The 18,712-nt window shown below is 36.6% G+C and overlaps 1 protein-coding gene across 3 annotated transcripts in view; it reads left to right on the top strand.

The window, feature by feature from the left end:
* ADAM10 (ADAM metallopeptidase domain 10) overlaps nt 1-18,712 on the top strand; it is a 145,270-nt gene that overhangs the window by 42,985 nt on the left and 83,573 nt on the right. The window contains exon 1 of one of the 3 annotated variants that reach the window (XM_073211907.1): nt 667-687. The exons of the other annotated variants lie outside the window; for them this stretch is intronic. The gene's annotated coding sequence lies outside the window, so the exon portion shown is untranslated. Of the gene's footprint in view, nt 1-666; nt 688-18,712 lie in introns of those variants that run through there. 3 annotated transcript variants of the gene reach the window in all.

Here is an 18,712-nt window from a genome sequence, read left to right as displayed (position 1 = left end):
TGACAAGGGTTCTGCTTAGTTAGACAGTTAATGACTTACATTTCTGGGTACTAGCATAGCCTCTGTGTGTTTCAGTATTAAAGTCATTCTTTGTGCTGTTTATGCCTAAGCACCTGAACAAACTTCTTTCAACCTGGCTTCCACGTTTCCTAAATAAGAAAGGTTGTAACACAGCTCAGGTTTACAGATGTTAAAGTCTTTTTTTTTTTAATTCATTAACAATTTTAATCTTTATCTTGTGTCCTTGATGAGAGATTTCACTTCTTGGAAATTATGCTTTAGTCCCATATTTAACCTGGGTTAACTCATGTATCTTGTATTAGGTTGAATCCGTTGACAAAATTTCCCCCTTATTCCTTACCAAAATTAGAGTTAGGGGAAAATTAGTTGGGAGAAAGCAAGGCTAGTTCTTCCAGACTAAGCAAGAGCTTTGGAGTTGAGTCTTCCCTCTTCCTCTGGTTCTATGGCAACTCAATTGTTGGTAGCCTCACTGCTGTTGCTATAGTGACAGTGATGTCACCAGTTGTGATTCTGATGTCACTCTCCAGTCCCCACAAAGGGGAGGTACATGGGAGGCTGATGGAGGAAACAAGATCTCGAGCTGAGCAAGAACATCTCAGAATATTAATTGACTTCAAAAAGTCTATTCTGAAGTTTTCTGTGGTTCACCATTCCATTGCTACAAAGGTAGGATATCCCTCTGGCCTGATAAAACAGCCCATTTTCTGAGCCTCTGGGGTTAAATGGGAGAATTCAGTGATAAGTGATGGGTAACTTAATGTTCAGCCCAGCCTCCTTCTTGGCCCAATTTTATTTTCACATCAGAGTCCTCTGGAAATAAGTGAGTCTCTCCCTCAGCAGCATTACAGCTGGACCCACAAACTTTGCTGCTGAAGTTTTAGTTTTGTTGTAGATTTGACCATATCTTCCTGGCCATCCTTTTGGGGACCAAGGGGCTCCTTGCTTCCCAGTTTGATGATGAGACTTGAAAGCCTGATGGATGACCTGCTGACTTTTCTTCTTCATTGTGTGGCTGTTCCAAAAGCTCTTTTCTTTCCAGTGCTCTAATGGCAAAGTCAGCCTGCTGTAGTTCTGAGTCCAGATTCTCATTCCCCTTTTATCCTCTCACTATCCTTTCTGAAGACTTGGCAAGACAGAGAGAACTGGGGAAAGGCAGAATGTATCTATCTAGCTGTGCAAAGAGTGTCTGTACTAATGGGGCACTAGGGAGAGAAGCCAGGGGAAAGAGAGTAGAGGAGATCCACGGAGAAGTTAATGGTACACACGCACTTCTAATCTTATTTAAGCAAAATCAGCTAAAACTGATTGCAGTGGCAACCGAATTCATTGAGTGTGTATACAATGTGCAGGCACTTAGAGAAAGGGAGTGAGGGAGAACAAGAGAATAGATGTAATTGAATATATTCTTCCTTTTTAAACTAGTAAAAAAAAAACTGATTGAATAAACTTCAAAACTTGATCAGGTATGTATCAACCCTGCGAAAGCTTCCCTTGATGCTGCTGCCTATAGTTTGAGCTTTTCTATGAGTTTTATAGTGTTGCATAAATAGGTGCCTCTTGCCTGTGGTGGATATAGGAGAAAAACGTCTTGAAATGGAGCTGTGGTCTGGGACATAGCAGCCCTAATCGCACCCCTGTGCTGCTGAAGCCCTTCAGCTGACATTCATGACTTGCTCTCCTCCTCAGTTATTATTGTGGTAATAATTACACTGGCATTTTAAGGAACATTCAGGTCATCCTTCTATTATTGGCCATAGAAAAATTTCACAGCTTCTAGGATCTTAACCTGTAATATTTATTTTTCTTGTTTCTGATTCTGTTGATGTGTGTTGATTCTCTTTTTCTCCTTATAAGTCTGGATAGAGGCTTATCATTTTGTTTATTTTCTCAAAGAACCAGCTCTTAGTTTCATTGATTTTTTTCTACTGTTTTATTATTCTCAGTTTTATTTATTTCTTCTCTGATCTTTATTATGTCCCTCCCTCTGCTGACTTTAGGCCTCATTTGTTCTTCTTTTTCCAAATTTGATAATGGTGATGTTAGACTATTCATTTGTGTTTGTTCTTCCTTCTTTAAATATGCCTGGATTGCTATATACTTTCTGCTTAAGACTGCTTTCGCTGCATCCCACAGAAGTTGGGGCTTTGTGTTGTTGTTGTCATTTATTTCCATATATTCCTTGATCTCTATTTTAATTTGTTCGTTGATCCATTGATTATTTAGGAGCATGTTGTTAAGCCTCCATGTGTTTGTGGGCCTTTTTGCGTTCTTCGTACAATTTATTTCTAGTTTTATACCTTTGTGGTCTGAAAAGTTCGTTGGTAGAATTCCAATGTTTTTGAATTTACTGAGGCTCTTTTTGTGGCCTAGTGTGTGGTCTATTCTGGAGAATGTTCCATGTGCACTTGAGAAGAATGTGTATCCTGTTGCTTTTGGGTGTAGAGTTCTGTAGATGTCTATTAGGTCCATCTGTTCTATTGTATTGTTCAGTGCCTCTGTGTCCTTACTTATTTTCTGTCTGGTGGATCTGTCCTTTGGAGTGAATGGTGTGTTGAAGTCTCCTAAAATGAATGGATTGCATTCTATTTCCTCCTTTAGTTCTGTTAGTATTTGTTTCACATATGCTGGTGCTCCTGTGTTGGGTGCATATATATTTATAATGGTTATATCCTCTTGTTGGATTGACCCCTTTTTCATTACGTAATGTCCTTCTTTATCTCTTGTTACTTTCTTTGTTTTGAAGTCTATTTTGTCTGATACTAGTACTGCAACACCTGCTTTTTTCTCCCTATTGTTTGCATGAAATATGTTTTTCCATCCCTTGACTTTTAGTCTGTGCATGTCTTTGGGTTTAAGGTGAGTCTCTTGTAAGCAGCATATAGACGGGTCTTGTTTTTTTATCCATTCTGTGACTCTATGTCTTTTGATTGGTGCATTCAGTCCATTTACATTTAGGGTGATTATCGATAGGTATGTACTTATTGCCATTTCAGGCTTTAGATTTGTGGTTACCAAAGGTTCCAGGTTACTTTCCTTACTATCTAAGAGTCTAACTCAACTCACTTAGTATGCTGTTACAAACACAATCTAAAGGTTCTTTTCTATTTCTCCTCCTTTTTCTTCTTCCTTCATTATTTATATATTAGGTATCAAATTCTGTACTTTTTGTCTATCCCTTATTGACTTTGGAGATAGTTAATTTAATTCTGCATTTGCTTCATTATTAGCTGTTCTACTTTCTTTACTGTGGTTTTATTACCTCTGGTGACAGCTATTCAACCTTAGGAACACTTCCATCTATAGCAGTCCCTCCAAAATAGATTGTAGAGATGGTTTGTGGGAGGTATATTCTCTCAGCTTTTGCTTATCTGGAAATTGTTTAATCCCTCCTTCAAATTTAAATGATAATCTTGCCGGATAAAGTAATCTTGGTTCCAGGCCCTTCTGCTTCACGGCATTAAATACATCATGCCACTCCCTTCTGGCCTGTAAGGTTTCTGCTGAGAAGTCTGATGTTAGCCTGATGGGCTTTCCTTTGTATGTGATCTTATTTCTCTCTCTGGCTGCATTTAGCAGTCTGTCCTTATCCTTGATCTTTCCCATTTTAATTACTATGTGTCTTGGTGTTGTTTTCCTTGGGTCCCTTGTGTTGGGAGATCTGTGGATCTCCATGGCCTGAAAGACTATGTCCTTCCCCAGATTGGGGAAGTTTTCAGCTTCTACCTCCTCAAAGACACTTTCTATCCTTTTCTCTCTGCTTCTTCTGGTATCCCTATAATGCGAATATTGTTCTGCTTGGATTGGTCACACAGTTCTCTCAATATTCTTTCATTCTTAGAGATCCTTTTTTTCTCTGTGCCTCAGCTTCTTTGTATTCCTCTTCTCTAGTTTCTATTTCATTTATTGTCTCCTCCACTGTATCCAGTCTGATTTTTATAACCTCCATTGTGCTCTTCAATGATTGGATCTCCAACCTGAATTCATTACTGAGTTCTTGGATGTCTTTCTGTACCTCCATTAGAATGCTGATAATTTTTATTTTGAACTCCCTTTCAGGAAGAGTCAAGAGGTCCATATCATTTAAATCTTTCTTGGGAGTTATATTCATAATTTTACTATGGACAAGGTTCCTTTGGCATTTCATGTTTGTATATGGCGCCCTCTAGTGTCCAGAAGCTGTAGTCTCTGGAGCTGCTCAGCCCCTGAAGCAATGTTGGGGGTCGCGGGGGAGTGGTACTGGTGCCTGCCGGGAGAGGAAAGAGCTGTTCCCCGCTTCCCAGCTGCTGTGCCTGTCTCCACCACCTGAGCCAGTGGGCCGGGCACACAGATTATAAGTTTTTGTCCCAGAGCAGCCAGATATGGATCCCTGCTTTCCACAAGCAGCCAGAATCCCAGTCTCCCCAGGAACTCTGCCTGTATTAACTCTCCAACCCAATAGTCATGTGAGTCTCATGAAAGCACTATGAAATGTAGGTTTGTGTGCCCAGAGCAGATATCCCGAGCTAGGTATTCAGCAGTCCCAAGCCTTGCACTCCCTCCCTGCTTCATTTCCCTTCCTCCCGCCGGTGAGCTGGGGTGGGGGAGGGGCTCGGGTCCTGCGGAGCCACAGCTCTGGTACGTTACCCCGTTCGGTGAGGTCTGCTCTTTTCTCCAGGTGTATGCAGTCTGGTGCCGTCCTCTTTCCTGTTGCTCTCTCAGGATTAGTTGCGCCAACTATATTTTCCAATTGTATCCAGTTTTAGGAGGAAGCCTCTGTCTCTCCTCTCACGCAGCCATCTTTAATCCAATCCTTAAACTGTCACAGATGTTAATGTTAAATGAAGAAATGTTGAGATTCTTCAATCCCAAAGTCCATTCTTAAAAATTCAATGAAAAACTATTGCTCTTGAAATAAAGTTTAAAGTTGTTTGAAAGTATGTGAGGCAGTGCTGTAGTTTTTGAAAAAAGTGTTCTGAAACACACTTCAGTAATATTCATTAGAATATTAAAATATTTTGATATTAGATACTAAGGTCAAAGACCTCATAACTTTGCTGAGAAATTAAGAATCAGTTTTGTCAGTTTCAGAAACTGCTTCTGATAATGGAATGCCAGAGTGATATGCCCCCAGAGCATTGCTTCTTCCTGTAAGGTCACTTAGCAATATGTATGTCACTTAAAGTGTTCATTATATTGTATCATAACTTTGTTTACATGTGTATGTTCTCTGTTCCCTGTGAAACTGAACTCAGCAGTTCAAGTTCCTGTGAACTCAGCAGAAGCTGAGTTGTAGTTATATTTTTTATGAAGATGGTGGCCATTTAGGTTATATTGAATGTGTAAGTAAATGAATAAATGGAGGATTTTGAAGGGAGTACATTTGTAAGGATAAAGTGTTGACAGGGCAAGTATGTAACTAATACTTTTGTTCCTGTCTGGCCCTCACCATAGAATTGAATTAGAAAAAGTTAAGTATCAATAGCTTATTGATACTTGTTCAATTTGATGGATAATGAAGTACATTAGAATATTAAGAAATAAAATTTCAGCTTAAATATTGTATTGTCTGAACCAGCTCATCCTCTTTAGCAGTTGTTCTTAGTAAGTAGAGATAGATTTGTTGTATTGTGGGATGCATGACTTTTTTTTTGGTATCATTAATCTACAGTTACATGAAGAACATTGTTTATTAGGCTCCCCCATTCACCAAGTCCCCCCAACAAACCCCATTACAGTCACTGTAGTCACTGTCCATCAGTGTAGTAAGATGTTGTAGAGTCACTACTTGTCTTCTCTGTGTTGCACAGCCCTCTCCGTGCCTTCCCCCACATTATCCAGGATGCATGACTTTTTAAATAATTGTGGAAAATTTGTTCTTTCTCAGTCCTCATGTTCATATGAAAGTGTGTGTGATGTACCAGGGACTGTCTGTTGTGATTGATTCCCTTCCCTTTCTCTTTGATACTAGTAAATGACATGTCATATTCTGCCATTCCTGGCTTAACTGTTATGTTTTTCAGGCTTGCATCATACCAGTGTACTGCAGTTTCATTTGGAATTTTGCTTATGTGACTTTCATAAAATGCGAATTTTTTATTGTTCAAGTCTTGGTTTTATATAATATGATGGAATATCATCATAGTTCAGTATTGATCTAGATGGGAAATTAGAATAAATGAATATCTGTTGGATTTAGTCAAGAGTATTTGTCTAGTATGAGAAAAACTTTAAGTATTGTATAGTAGTGATCCTTAGTACAGCTCACCATGAGATTCTAAAGTTGGATATGTTTTAATTTACACCTTTTGTTGGCAGCTGTCATTGAAGAGAAGCATAATGCATTATTCCGTTATTCTTTCTTCCTAACAAAACTTAAAAATTTTCTGGAATACTGCTTCATAATGGTATTAAAAAAGTAGGAAAAATATATGAGAATTCTGATACAATACAGTTTATTTTTTTGGCAGGAGATATGCATATACTATTAAAATTAATCACTTTTTCTTATATGCATATATAGTTTTAAACCTCTTCTCTTTAGCCTGTTTTCTATATTATGTATACTTTTGGGCAATCATCTTGTCTTTATTTTCTGGTCTTCTCATCACTTTGCTAACTTTTACTGCCTTTCGTGGATTTGGTGGTTTACATCTACCAACTTTGCATTTGAGTGGAAGCTACTTAGTAAAGAAACTTGTGATTTTATATGAAGAATAATATATGTATTGAAATGATCATAAACTGGGTAGAGAAAAGTGTATTTTGTTAAGTTCCCTTCTAACTTAACATGACTTATCTAGAGATTTCTTCTGAGGCTCAGTTTCCTCAGTAAAACCTTACATTTTAGACAAGATAATGTTTAAATCTCCTCCTGCTTTAAACTATTAGTAATACCCAAGTAACTAAATTAAAAAAAAATCAAAACACTGTCTAGTCAGTAATAAACTATTTTTCCTGCCTCTGTGTTTAATTGTTTAGGTATGTAATACATAATGAAAATTGTTTCTGTGAAATAAGTGATTTTTACATAGTATAAACGTTACTGACATTTTTTCTTAAGTGCAGTATAATGTTTTGAATTGCTTAAGGTTTCTTTCTTCTGATTTTGGCAAGCTGATTCTTCCTGTTGCTTTAAAAGTAAGTTTATAAGCGCTTAAAACAAATGCTCAGACACTGGATTAGAGGTTTTCTTTTGCAGTTTGGAACTTAACTTCTCCCTACTCTTAAAATATGAAGGTATCAAGGTTGTGGCCCAGTAACCTGTAAAAGGCGTAAATACTCCCTTTGATGGATCCTGACTGGAGTTGGGTTAGTCTGGAAGTGCCTCGGGCTTTATCTTTGTCATAGCATGAGTGGGTTAACAGAAATGTAGGACACTTCTAACACCATAAACAAAGCAGTGCACTTTGAGAAGTAGAGGTAAGAATCCAGGGAGCACAGATGGATGCCAGCTTTTAAAGAAGAGCAAAAGAATTATTTGAATTATGTAAAAATGCTGCTATGGAATATGGAAAAACAAAATTCTGAAAAATACTGACTTGGTATTTAATTCTTTCCCAATAAAATTTGAGCAAGTTTGAGCAAAAGTTCCTAAAGACAAATAGTATTTATTTAGTACCTACTTTATGTCAGATACAGTGTCCTTTAGTATATATTATTAGTTTAAGTGTATTTCACTCTTCTCTGTCTCAGCCATAGATTTTCAAGGATGTGATATTCTTTATTCTTGCCTGATTCCTCTTTACACAGAAATTAAAAGTCTAACAACACATGTTTTACAAAAATCTGAAGGGACACTGGCTATTGAATTACTGAATCATAAGAAAAAGGAAGAGCTGAGCTGTATTCGTGTTAATTTTGTATTTGGGAAGCTAAACTGAGAGCTGTTGATTGCTTTGAGCTTAACTTCTCAGATAAGATTTTAACATGAAATACCATTTTTGTTTTATATGTTTTTAAGCACAAACTGGGTTTTATGGGCAAGAGATGGAATGAATTAAAAAAAATTAAGCTGAGCTTTCTCCTTGCATCTTGAAAAGTGAATGAAAGTAAATGTAAAAGTGTGTTTCTGATTATTTTTAATTCTTTGGATACATTGTTTCCTGTAAAAGCTGATCTAAAAACATAATACCCCTCAATCCCCTTCTCCCTCCCTCCTCACCCTCCCTCCCACACCCCTCCCATTTGGTAACCACTAGTTCATTCTTGGAGTCTCTGAGTCTGCTATTTTGTTCCTTCAGTTTTGCTTCATTGATATACTCCACAAAGGAGGGAAATCATTTGGCATTTGTCTTTCTCTGCCTGGCTTATTTCACTGAGCTTAATGTCCTTCAGCTCCATCCATGTTGTTGCAAATGGTAGGATTTGTTTTTTTCTTATGGCTGAATAATATTCCATTGTATATATGTACCACATGTTCTTTATCCATTCATCTACTGATGGACACTTAGGTTACTTCCATATCTTGGCTATTGCCAATAGTGCTGCAATAAACATAGGGGTGCATATGTCTTGTTGAATCTGAGAAGATGTATTCTTTGGGTAAATTCCATGGAGTGGGATTCCCAGGTCAAATGGTATTTCTATTTTGAGTTTTTTGAGGAACCTCCATATTGCTTTCCATAATGTTTGAACTAGCTTACATTCCCACCAGCAGTGTAGGAGGGTTCCCCTTTTTCCACATCCTTGCTAGCATTTGTTGTTGTTTGTCTTTTGGATGTGGCCATCCTTATTGGTGTGAGGTGATATCTCATTGTGGTTTTAATTTGCATTTCCCTGATGATTAGTGCTGTGGAACATCTTTTCATGTGTCTGTTGGCCATCTGAATTTCTTCTTTGGAGAACTGTCTCTTCATATCCTCTGCCCATTTTTTAATCGGGTTATTTGTTTTTTGGGTGTTGAGGCATGTAAGTTCTTTATATATTTTGGATGCTAACTGTTGTTGGATATGTCATTTACAAATACATACTCCCATACTGTAGGATGCCTTTTTGTTCTGCTGATGGTGTCCTTTGCTGTACAGAAGTTTTTCAGCTTGATGTAGTCCCATTTGTTCATTTTTGCTTTTGTTTCTCTTGCCTGAGGAGATACGTTCAGGAAGAAGTTGTTCATGCTTATATTCAGGAGATGTTTGCCTATGTTGTCTTCTAAGAGTTTTATGATTTCATGACTTACATTCAAGTCTTTAATCCATTTCGAGGTCACTTTTATGTATGGGGTAAAACAATAATCCAGTTTCATTCTCCTGTATGTAGGTGTCCAGTTTTGCCAACACCAGCTGTTGAAGAGGCTGTCATTTCCCCATTGTATATCCATGGCTCCTTTGTCGTATATTAACTGACCATACATGGTTGGGTTTATATCAGGGCTCTCTAGTCTGTTCCATTGATCTGTCGGTCATTTCTTGTGTCAGTACCAAATTGTCTTGATTACTGTGGCTTTGTAGTAGAGCTTGAAGTTGGGGAACGTAATGCCCCCAGCGTTATTCTTCCTTCTCAGAATTGCTTTGACTGTTCAAGGTCTTTTGTGGTTCCATATGAATTTTAGAATGATTTTCTCTAGTTTGTTGAAGAATGCCATTGGTATTTTGACAGGAATTGATTTGAATCTATACATTGCTTTGGGCAGGATGGCCATTTTTACAATATTCTTCCTATCCATGAGCTTGGGATGAGTTTCCATTTATTGGTATCTTCTTTAATTTCTCTTAAGATTGTCTTGTAGTTTTCAAGGTATAGGTCTTTCACTTCCTTGGTTTGGTTTATTCCTAGTTATTTTATTCTTTTTGATGCAACTGTGAATGGAATTGTTTTCCTGATTTCTCTCTCTGCTAGTTCATTGTTAGTGTATAGGAATGCCACAGATTTCTGTGTATTAATTTTGTATCCTGCAACTTTGCTGAATTCAGATATTAGTTCTAGTAGTTTTGGAGTGGAGTCTTTAGGGTTTTTTTATGTACAATATCATGTCATCTGCAAACAGGGATAGTTTAACTTCTTCCTTGCCTATCTGGATGCCTTTTATTTCTTGGTGATGTCTGATTGCTGTGGCTAGGACCTCCAGAACTATGTTGAGTAAAAGTGGATAAAGTGGGCATCCTTGTCTTGTTCCCGATCTTAAAGGAAAAGCTTTCAGCTTCTCACTGTTAAGATGTTGGCTGTGGGTTTGTCATATATGGCCTTTCTTATGTTGAGGTACTTGCCCTGTATACCCATTTTGTTGAGAGTTTTTATCATGAATGGATTTTGAATTTTGTCGAATGCTTTTTCTGCATCTATGATGATGATCATGTGGTTTTTGTCCTTTTTGTTGATGTGGTGGATGATGATGATGGATTTTCGAATGTTGTACCATGCTTGCATCCCTGGAATGAATCCCTCTTGATTATGATGTTTGATCCTCTTGATGGATTTTTGTATTTGGTCTGCTAGTATTTTGTTGAGTGTTTTTGCATCTATGTTCATCAGAGATGTTGGTCTGTAATTTTCTTTTTTTTTTGGTATCTGCCTGGTTTTAGTATTAGAGTGATGCTGGCTTCATAGAGTGAGTTTGGAAGTATTCCCTCCTTTTCTACTTTTTGGAACACTTTAAGGAGGATGGATATTAGGTCTTCTCTAAACGTTTGATAAAATTCAGTGGTGGAGCCATTGGTCCAGGGATTTTCTTCTTAGGTAGTTTTTTGATTACCAATTAAATTTCATTGGTGGTAATTGGTCTATTCAGATTTTCTATTTCTTCCTGGGTCAGCCTTGGAAGGTTCTATTTTTCTAGAAAGTTGTCCATTGGTGATTATCCAATTTGTTAATGTATAATTTTTCATAGTATTCTCTCATAATTCTTTGTATTTCTGTGATATCCATGGTGATTTTTCCGTTCTCATTTCTGATTCTCTTTATGCATGTAGACTCTCTCTTTTTTTTTGATAAGTCTGGCTAGCAGTTTATCTATTTTGTTTATATTCTCAAAGAACCAGCTCTTACTTTCCTTAGATTCTTTCTGTTGTTTTATTCTTGTCAATTTTATTTATTTCTTGTCTAATCTTTATTATGTCCCTCCTTCTACTGACTGGGCTTCATTTGTTCTTTTTCTAGTTTCATTAATTGTGAGTTTAGACTGCTTATATGGGATTGTTCTTCTTTCTGAGGTAGACCTGTATTGCAATATACTTTCCTCTTTGCATGGCCTTGGCTGCATCCCACAGATTTTTGTGGTGTTGAAATACTGTCATTTGTCTCCATATATTGCTTGGTCTCTGTTTTTATTTGGTCATTGATCCATTGACTACTTAGGAGCATGTTGTGAAACCTCCATGTGTTTGTGGGATTTTTCATTTTCTTTGAGTAATTTATTTCTAGTTTCATACCTTTGTGGTCTGAGGAACTGGTTGGTACAATTTCAATCTTTTTAAATTTACTGAGGCTCTTTTTGTGGCCTGGTATATGATCTATTCTTGAAAATGTTCCATGTGCACTTGAGAAGAATTTGTATCCTGCTGTTTTTGGGTGTAGAGTTCTGTAGATGTCTGTTAGGTCCATCTGTTTAGTGTGTTGTTCAATGCCTCTCTCTCCTTATTTATTTTCTGTCTGTTTGATCTGTCCTTCAGAGTGAGTGGAGTGTTGAAGTCTCCTAGAATGAATGCATTACATTCTATTTCCCCTTTTAATTTAGTTAGTATTTGTTTCATATTTGTAGGTGCTCCTGTGTTGGGAGCATAGATATTTATAATGGTTATATCTTCTTTTGGATTGACCCCATTATCATTATGTAATGTTCTTCGTCTCTTGTGACTTTCTTTGTTTTGAAGTCTATTTTGTCTGATACAAGTACTGCAACTCCTGCTTTTTTCTCTTTGTTACTTGTATGAAATATCTTTTTCCATCCCTTCACTTTTAGTCTTTGTATGTCTTTGGGTTTAAAGTGAGCCTCTTGTAGGCAGCATATAGATGGGTCTTGTTTTTTTTATCCATTCAGTGACTCTTTGTCTTTTGATTGGTGCATTGAGTCCATTTACATTGATATTTTGCTATTTCTTAAAAGTGTTGGATTTTGTATGACTAAAGGTTATTTAAATGGTTATTGTTTCATTATACTTACAATGCCTTTATTTAGCTGTGTTGAATGGATGTTTAGCTTATTAGTTTAATAATAATATGCTTGTTTTGATTTTTTTATTATGTATCAGTAAAATCTTGTGTAGAGGTTTGATATTTTTAAACCAATAAATATGTTTAAAAATTCTTTGGTATATACACTGCTTGTTTTTGATATATATAGCTTCTGAATACAGAGATTCCTCACTTTGTTGTATCATAACCTCTTCTCTGACTTCATAAAGCCTTTCTGTACTTTGGGTTGACATATCTTTATACATGTATATAGTGATAAAAGTGAGTTGTTAATTTGTGTGTGTCTCTGAAATTATAATCACTGTGCACTAAGTAAGTTCCAAAACACTGTACTAGGAAAGTAATGCTGAGCTAGTGAATCAAATATAAACAGAAAGTCTAGCATATCAGGAATCTTTATATCATGTTATGGGACAAATAGATGTGTTATGTAGCAGGTATTGGATTAGGAATGACGGTCTTCATAAATGTTAAAGGAATGTTCAGGAGATTGCTCTGGGAGCATAAGCAGGTGCCATCTTGTTTGAAGGTCAGGGAAAGCCATTCATTCTTAGGAGATGGCATTTAAATTGATCCCAGGATGACTGAAGGAGTTCGTTAGGCAAAGAAGGGGAGGGTGTTCTAGACAGAGGCAACAGCATGTGCAAAGATTGTGAGATGAGAAGTGGTATATGTTCATGGAATTGAAGGAATTTCAGTATGACCGGTAATTAAAATGTGAGGGAGAATGGTTTCACATGAGGCTGTAGATACAAGCAGGAACCAGATCTCTGAGAGTTTATGTAAGTGCTGGTGACAAGTTTTTACTTAGCTATGCAAGATTTTTAATGATAATTAACTGGGGTTTAAAAAGTCTAGTCTGGCTGTGAATGAACAGTAGTTTGAAAGAGAGTAGAGCAAATGCATTGAGGCTAGTTAGGAGGCTGTTACACTAGCCCTCATGGGAGGTGATGGCCCAGATGCAGGTGGTACGAGAGATGCTGAAGGAGAGTGAATGGATTTGAGGGATATTTTGAAGGTAGAATGCATTAGACTTGGTTGACCTGTAGTGAGGTATAAAGAGGAGTCAGGGATGACTTTTTTGCCTTTTACTGAGATAGAGAATACTGGGACAGGCTGTAAATTTGATAGAAATCTTAAGTTCAGTTTTGGACATTTAATGTCAAGTTCATGAAGAGGGTTTAGGAAAGCCCTGCTTAATACCAAAATATTAAGGGTTAGGTGGAGGAGGGGATGCACCACTGAAGAGTGGTAAGAAAAGTAGAGAAAACCTCTGAGCAAGTATCCCAGAAGCCAAGGGAAAAAGTGTTTCAAGGAGGGGAGTAGTCAGTGGCTGCCTCTGGCTTTTGTCATGGGGAACATTAGCAATATTCTTACCCATGAGACTTATCCTTTTTTGTATTTCTCTAGCTCTGTTTCATCTTTCTGGATCTAATTACACAGAGTACTCCAGATTTGGACACATGATAGTCATGTACAAGTGCACAGAAGTAACATTTTTTGTTTGAATTTCTAGTCATACATTATAATAACCAAATATATCTTTGAGTATCTTTGAGTGTTCTTGTTATGAGAGCATATTGGGTATTTGGTCAGTACAGTAATATCTTCAAGGAATCAATTCTACTAATTCTGTGGCGATTGATTGTAAGGACCCAGTTATCTTCTGAGTATAGCTTGGTGAAATTTTTCCTAAATGTATGAATTGCAAATACATTTTATTTGTCTGTTGTAATACTGTTCTGATCATATATGTGACTCCCCAGATTTTTACATCTCAGTCTCACATATTGCTTACTCTCCCCTGTCAAAGTAACCAAGCCTTTTACATGTTTTTATCTTGAGAGATTTTAGAGGTTACTCTTTCCAGTTTAATATTGAATGATATTTTGAGACATGGTCATTCAACTTCACTTGAATGTGTTTAAAGTCTCCAAAAAGGAGACTTTCCCTGTGCTTTCTGTGAACATTTATGAATCTGCTCTCTTAAAACCTTTGCCTTCATATGCTGCTTTTTCTTTCCTTGTTTGAGAAACTGTAAAGTGATAGGATGATGGTGGTTGTCTTCTTCCTAAATTCTTGTCCCTTCACAGTTCATCAGTATTAAGTCTAGAGTAGAAATTCCCATCATTGTGTTCTTTCTCTTCTGGAAGTTGAGATTATCAGCAAGGCAAACCAAAGTGCTGTCAAACTCTACTATAGCAGAGCAGCAGTACCTGTACTTTATTAGAAACTTTTATCTTGACTGGATGGGAGATGGAGGAAAAGAAATGAATATAGTACCTGTTTATCCACAGGGAAGGAGACCTGAGTCTTTGAGTAGCCACAGTTGGATGGGCAAAGCCTGAGAGTGGAGCTTAGAGGAGGGCTTTGGATCCTCAGGTTTCCTGGAATGTTGGAAGAGCAATGGGCAGGGAAAATATGGATGGGAGTGGAATAATTGAGGAGTGTAGGGAAGAGGTGATAGATTTTATCTTTAAAAAGGAGAGATCTAAAATGATGAGAACTTACGGTGGAAGAGCAAGTTCCCTTCCCATGCCTCGCTCCCCCAAAAGGGGAATGGGAAATATTGTAATTTGAAGGGGTATAATAGAGATGTTGTAGAGAGTGTTTGCCACATAAAGAATAACCTGCTACCTGCCCGGAGAAGTCTTCATTAATTCAACAGAAGTATTGGAGTCCCTTCTATGTGCTAGATTCTATTCTCCTACCTTATCTCCCACCCTTTCTCCCTTCTTTTTTATGTATATATGTAAAATTGGTATATGACATAGATTTTCAAATGTACATTATGATTCAATATTTATATACATTACAAGTTATTAGCATTCTGTGTCTAGTTACCATCTAACACAGTAAAACAGAGCCCCTATGTCATTTCACCCACCTTCTAACCTCCTTCCCCTCTGGTAACCACTGTCTGTTCTCTGTCTCTATGAATTTGTTTTTGTTTTGTTTGTTTGCCTTGTTTTATTTTTTTAGATTCTACATGTAAGTGAGATTACATGGTATTTGTCTTTCCCATCTGACTTATTTCACTTAGCATGATAACCTCAAAGGTCCACTCATGTTTTCATAGATCCAAGGCTTTCTTTTTTTTATGGCTGAGTAATATTTCATTGTGGTACATGTGTATGTGTGTGTTTTTGTGATATATATATATATTTGTGTTAGTGTATGCGTGCACACACACACACACACACACAAAATCATATACACACATACCACATCTTTGTCCATTCATCCATTGATGAACTTTAGGTTGTTTCTGTATCTTGGCAAATGAACAGTGAGCATAGGGGTGCATATATCGAATTAGTGTTTGTTTTCTTATTCTTTGGATAAATATCCAGAAATGGAATAACTAGATCATATGGTAGTTCTATTTTTTATTTTTTTGAGGAACCTCCATGCTGTTTTCTGTAGTCACTGTACAAATTTATATTAACACCAGCAATGTACAAGGGTTCACCTCTCTGCTCATCCTCTCCAACCCTTTCTATTTCTTGTCTTTTTCATACTAGCCATTCTAACAGGTGTGAAGTGATATTTCATTGTGATTTTGATTTGCATTTCCCTGATAATTTGTGATGTTGAACATCTTTTCATATGCTTGTTGGCCATCTATATGTCTTCTTTGGAGAAATGTCTTTTTGGGTCCTCTGCCCATTTTTTAATTGGGTTATTTGATTTTTTTTGGTGATAAGTTGTGTGAGTTCTTTATATATTTAGGATATTAGTTCCTTATCAGATATATCATTTGCAAATAATGTTGTCCCATATGTAGGCTGCCTTTTTATTTTGCTGAGGGTTTCATTGCTGTGCAGAGGTTTTTTAGTCCATGTAGTGCTGCTTGTTTGCTGTTGCTTTTGTTTTGCTTGCCTGGGGAGATGTGCTCCTGAAAAAGGTCCTTGTGCCAGTGCTCATGAGTCCTTGCTATGATGTCTTCTAGAGCTTTATGCTTTTATGTTGTATATTTAGTTCCTTAATCTATTTAGAGTTTATTTGTGTGTGTGGTAGAATTCGGTGACTTAGTTTCATTCTCTGGCATGTGGCTATCCAGTTTTCCCAACACCAGATGTTGAAGAGGCTGTCTTTTCCCCACTGTATGTTCATGGTCCTTTGTCATATATTAACTGATGATATATTCTGGGTTTCTTTCTGGGGTCTCTCTTCTGTTCCATTGATCTATGGAAACTAGAATTTTATTTCTAGGGTCACTAACCCAATTCCACCACAGACTTGTTCTATTTAGACATGATGAGAAACTTTTATTCATGGCAACTTCCTGGTCTCTGGGACTGCTGGATTATACTGACATACTTTGAAGCAAGGGTTTTGCTGTCAGGTTTCTTCCCTGTGTACTGAGGTGCATCATTAGTTGAGGCTTTTTGTCTTCAGTTCAAGGGATTCAAAACCATGTTATCTTTAGCCAAAATAGCAATTGTATGGGAAAAGGCAGCTTCTTTTTACTCTATATTCTTACTGCTCCAAGTGTTGCAATGCCTAGAAGATAACTTCTTTATATATAAAGCTTTAGAAGGTACATGACTTTCTAGAAAAATAGAATCATATTCTAGACATAATTTAATTTTTGTTCTGCATCACAAGTGGTTCTGGTGCCTCAGTTATTTGACTCAGATATAAAATGCTTTTCTAAAGCCTACGAAAGGAAAACCAGCTATTACTACCACATGGTACAACTGTGTCTTCAAGGCTGAAGAATTGAAAACTGGTATGTTTTTTTCAAATTGCTGTCATTTGTTAACTGATTTTGCCCTTCTGCTATTTTACTCTATTCTTTATATCTTTACTCTAGTGCCTCGGAAAAAAGCCAAAAAAGAATTACAATAGAACTGCTGTAATCATGATGAGAGACAAAATACTATTGCTCCATAGAATCAATATAGCGGTTAAATCTAAGGGTAGAAGAACAGTCCAAGTGCAAATAATATTCTTTATACAAAGCATCTTCCTCTTCAAAGGAAATCTAAAGTTTATCTTTGCTGACGGTGTACTATATTATAATAATAAAAGGAACTAAACTTGCTGAAGGAAACATAGTGAAGAGGGACAGAGTTTAGCCTTAGTCTTGAAAGTAACTCAAGCATTTAGTAATCAAAGAGAATTTCTTTTGGTGGTATAGTAAAGTATGATTTTCAGTCAAAATTGAACAAAGTTGTATTTTCATTTCTATATCCTATTTGCATTTGCTTAAAATTTTAATACAAAATTTAGCACAGACTGATAATACTACATTGAGACTGCTGCAGCACTCAGCATGTATTCACTTCACTTTTTTAATCACATGCTTGAGATACATATGGTAGAAAGAGTAAGGTGGAGTAACCAAATACTGGAGTTCTTACCCTAATTTTGTAGGCTTGTGACCTTGAGCCATACCTTCCGATAAAAATATTCATCATGCCTCCTTTGCCATGTTACTAAGAGGATAAGATGTAGTAATATATGTAAAAATGCTCTGAAAGCCATAAACCTATGTAAATTTTAAGAAGAATGCTTACCTTACCTTTATCATCACAATACCACTATCTCAAACAAAATTCTCTTGGGACTTAGAGCTTTAAGAAGGGTATCTCTGGCTACACAATTTTATATTATATTTCTACTTTTTGAATGCAATGATATTAAACATTTATTTTTATTGTGGTAAAATAACTTACTATTTTAACCATTTTAAGGTGAACAATTCAGTGGTGTTAACTAGTCAGTGTTTTCCAGCTATCACCACTGTCCATTCCCAGAGCGTTTTTCATCAGCCCAAATGAACTCTGTGTACCCATTAAACAGTAATTCCCCAGTCCTTGATAACCTTGATTATTTCTGTCTCTAAGAATTTGCTTATTTTAGGTACCTCAAAAAAGTGGAATTTGTCCGTTTGTGTCTGACTTCACTTAGCATGTTTGCAAGGTTCATCCGTGTTGTAGCATGTGTCAGAAAAATCTGTTACATCTGTATAGCACTAGCACTCATATAGGTTTTGAATCTCTTTGCTGATGGACATTGTTGTTTCTCTTTTTGCTATTGTGAGTAATGATGCTGTGACTATTGGTGTACAGATATCTGTTTGAAACCTTGATTTCAGTTCCTTGGGTATATATCTAGAGATAGAATTGCCACATCATATGGTAATTTCATGTTTAGCTTTTTGAAGAACCACCATTTTCCCCAGAATACAGTGATTTTTATAAGGCAGTGTTTACTGTAATTTTTCTGACCTCTGGGGCCAGAAGTTTAAACAACTGAAGAATCAGGTTATGTTTTCAGATTGTTTTTTCATTCAAGGCTTGTTGAGAAATACGGGAAGTAGAATGTGATTAGTCAGCTAATTTTTATTACTATTTTATAGTATGCTATCCAATAGGAATATTGCAAGAATTTGTAATGTATGGAAATAGTTAGATAGCATGAAGGTATATGAACTATCCAACAGATGATAGTGGTTTAAAATTAGGGAACTGGAATCCAGTGACTTAGTTTTAAGGGACTAAATTATGTTCAACTTCTGATTACTTATTTGTACTTTATTTTGTAGATTGGGACAGACTTTAATTCAGTCTGGCTT

Source organism: Manis javanica, chromosome 8, assembly GCF_040802235.1.
Source record: "Manis javanica isolate MJ-LG chromosome 8, MJ_LKY, whole genome shotgun sequence".
In the NCBI taxonomy this organism is placed as follows: domain Eukaryota; kingdom Metazoa; phylum Chordata; class Mammalia; order Pholidota; family Manidae; genus Manis; species Manis javanica.
Note: the sequence above shows the minus strand (reverse complement) of the source record. Positions and strands in the feature narration are given on the sequence as shown.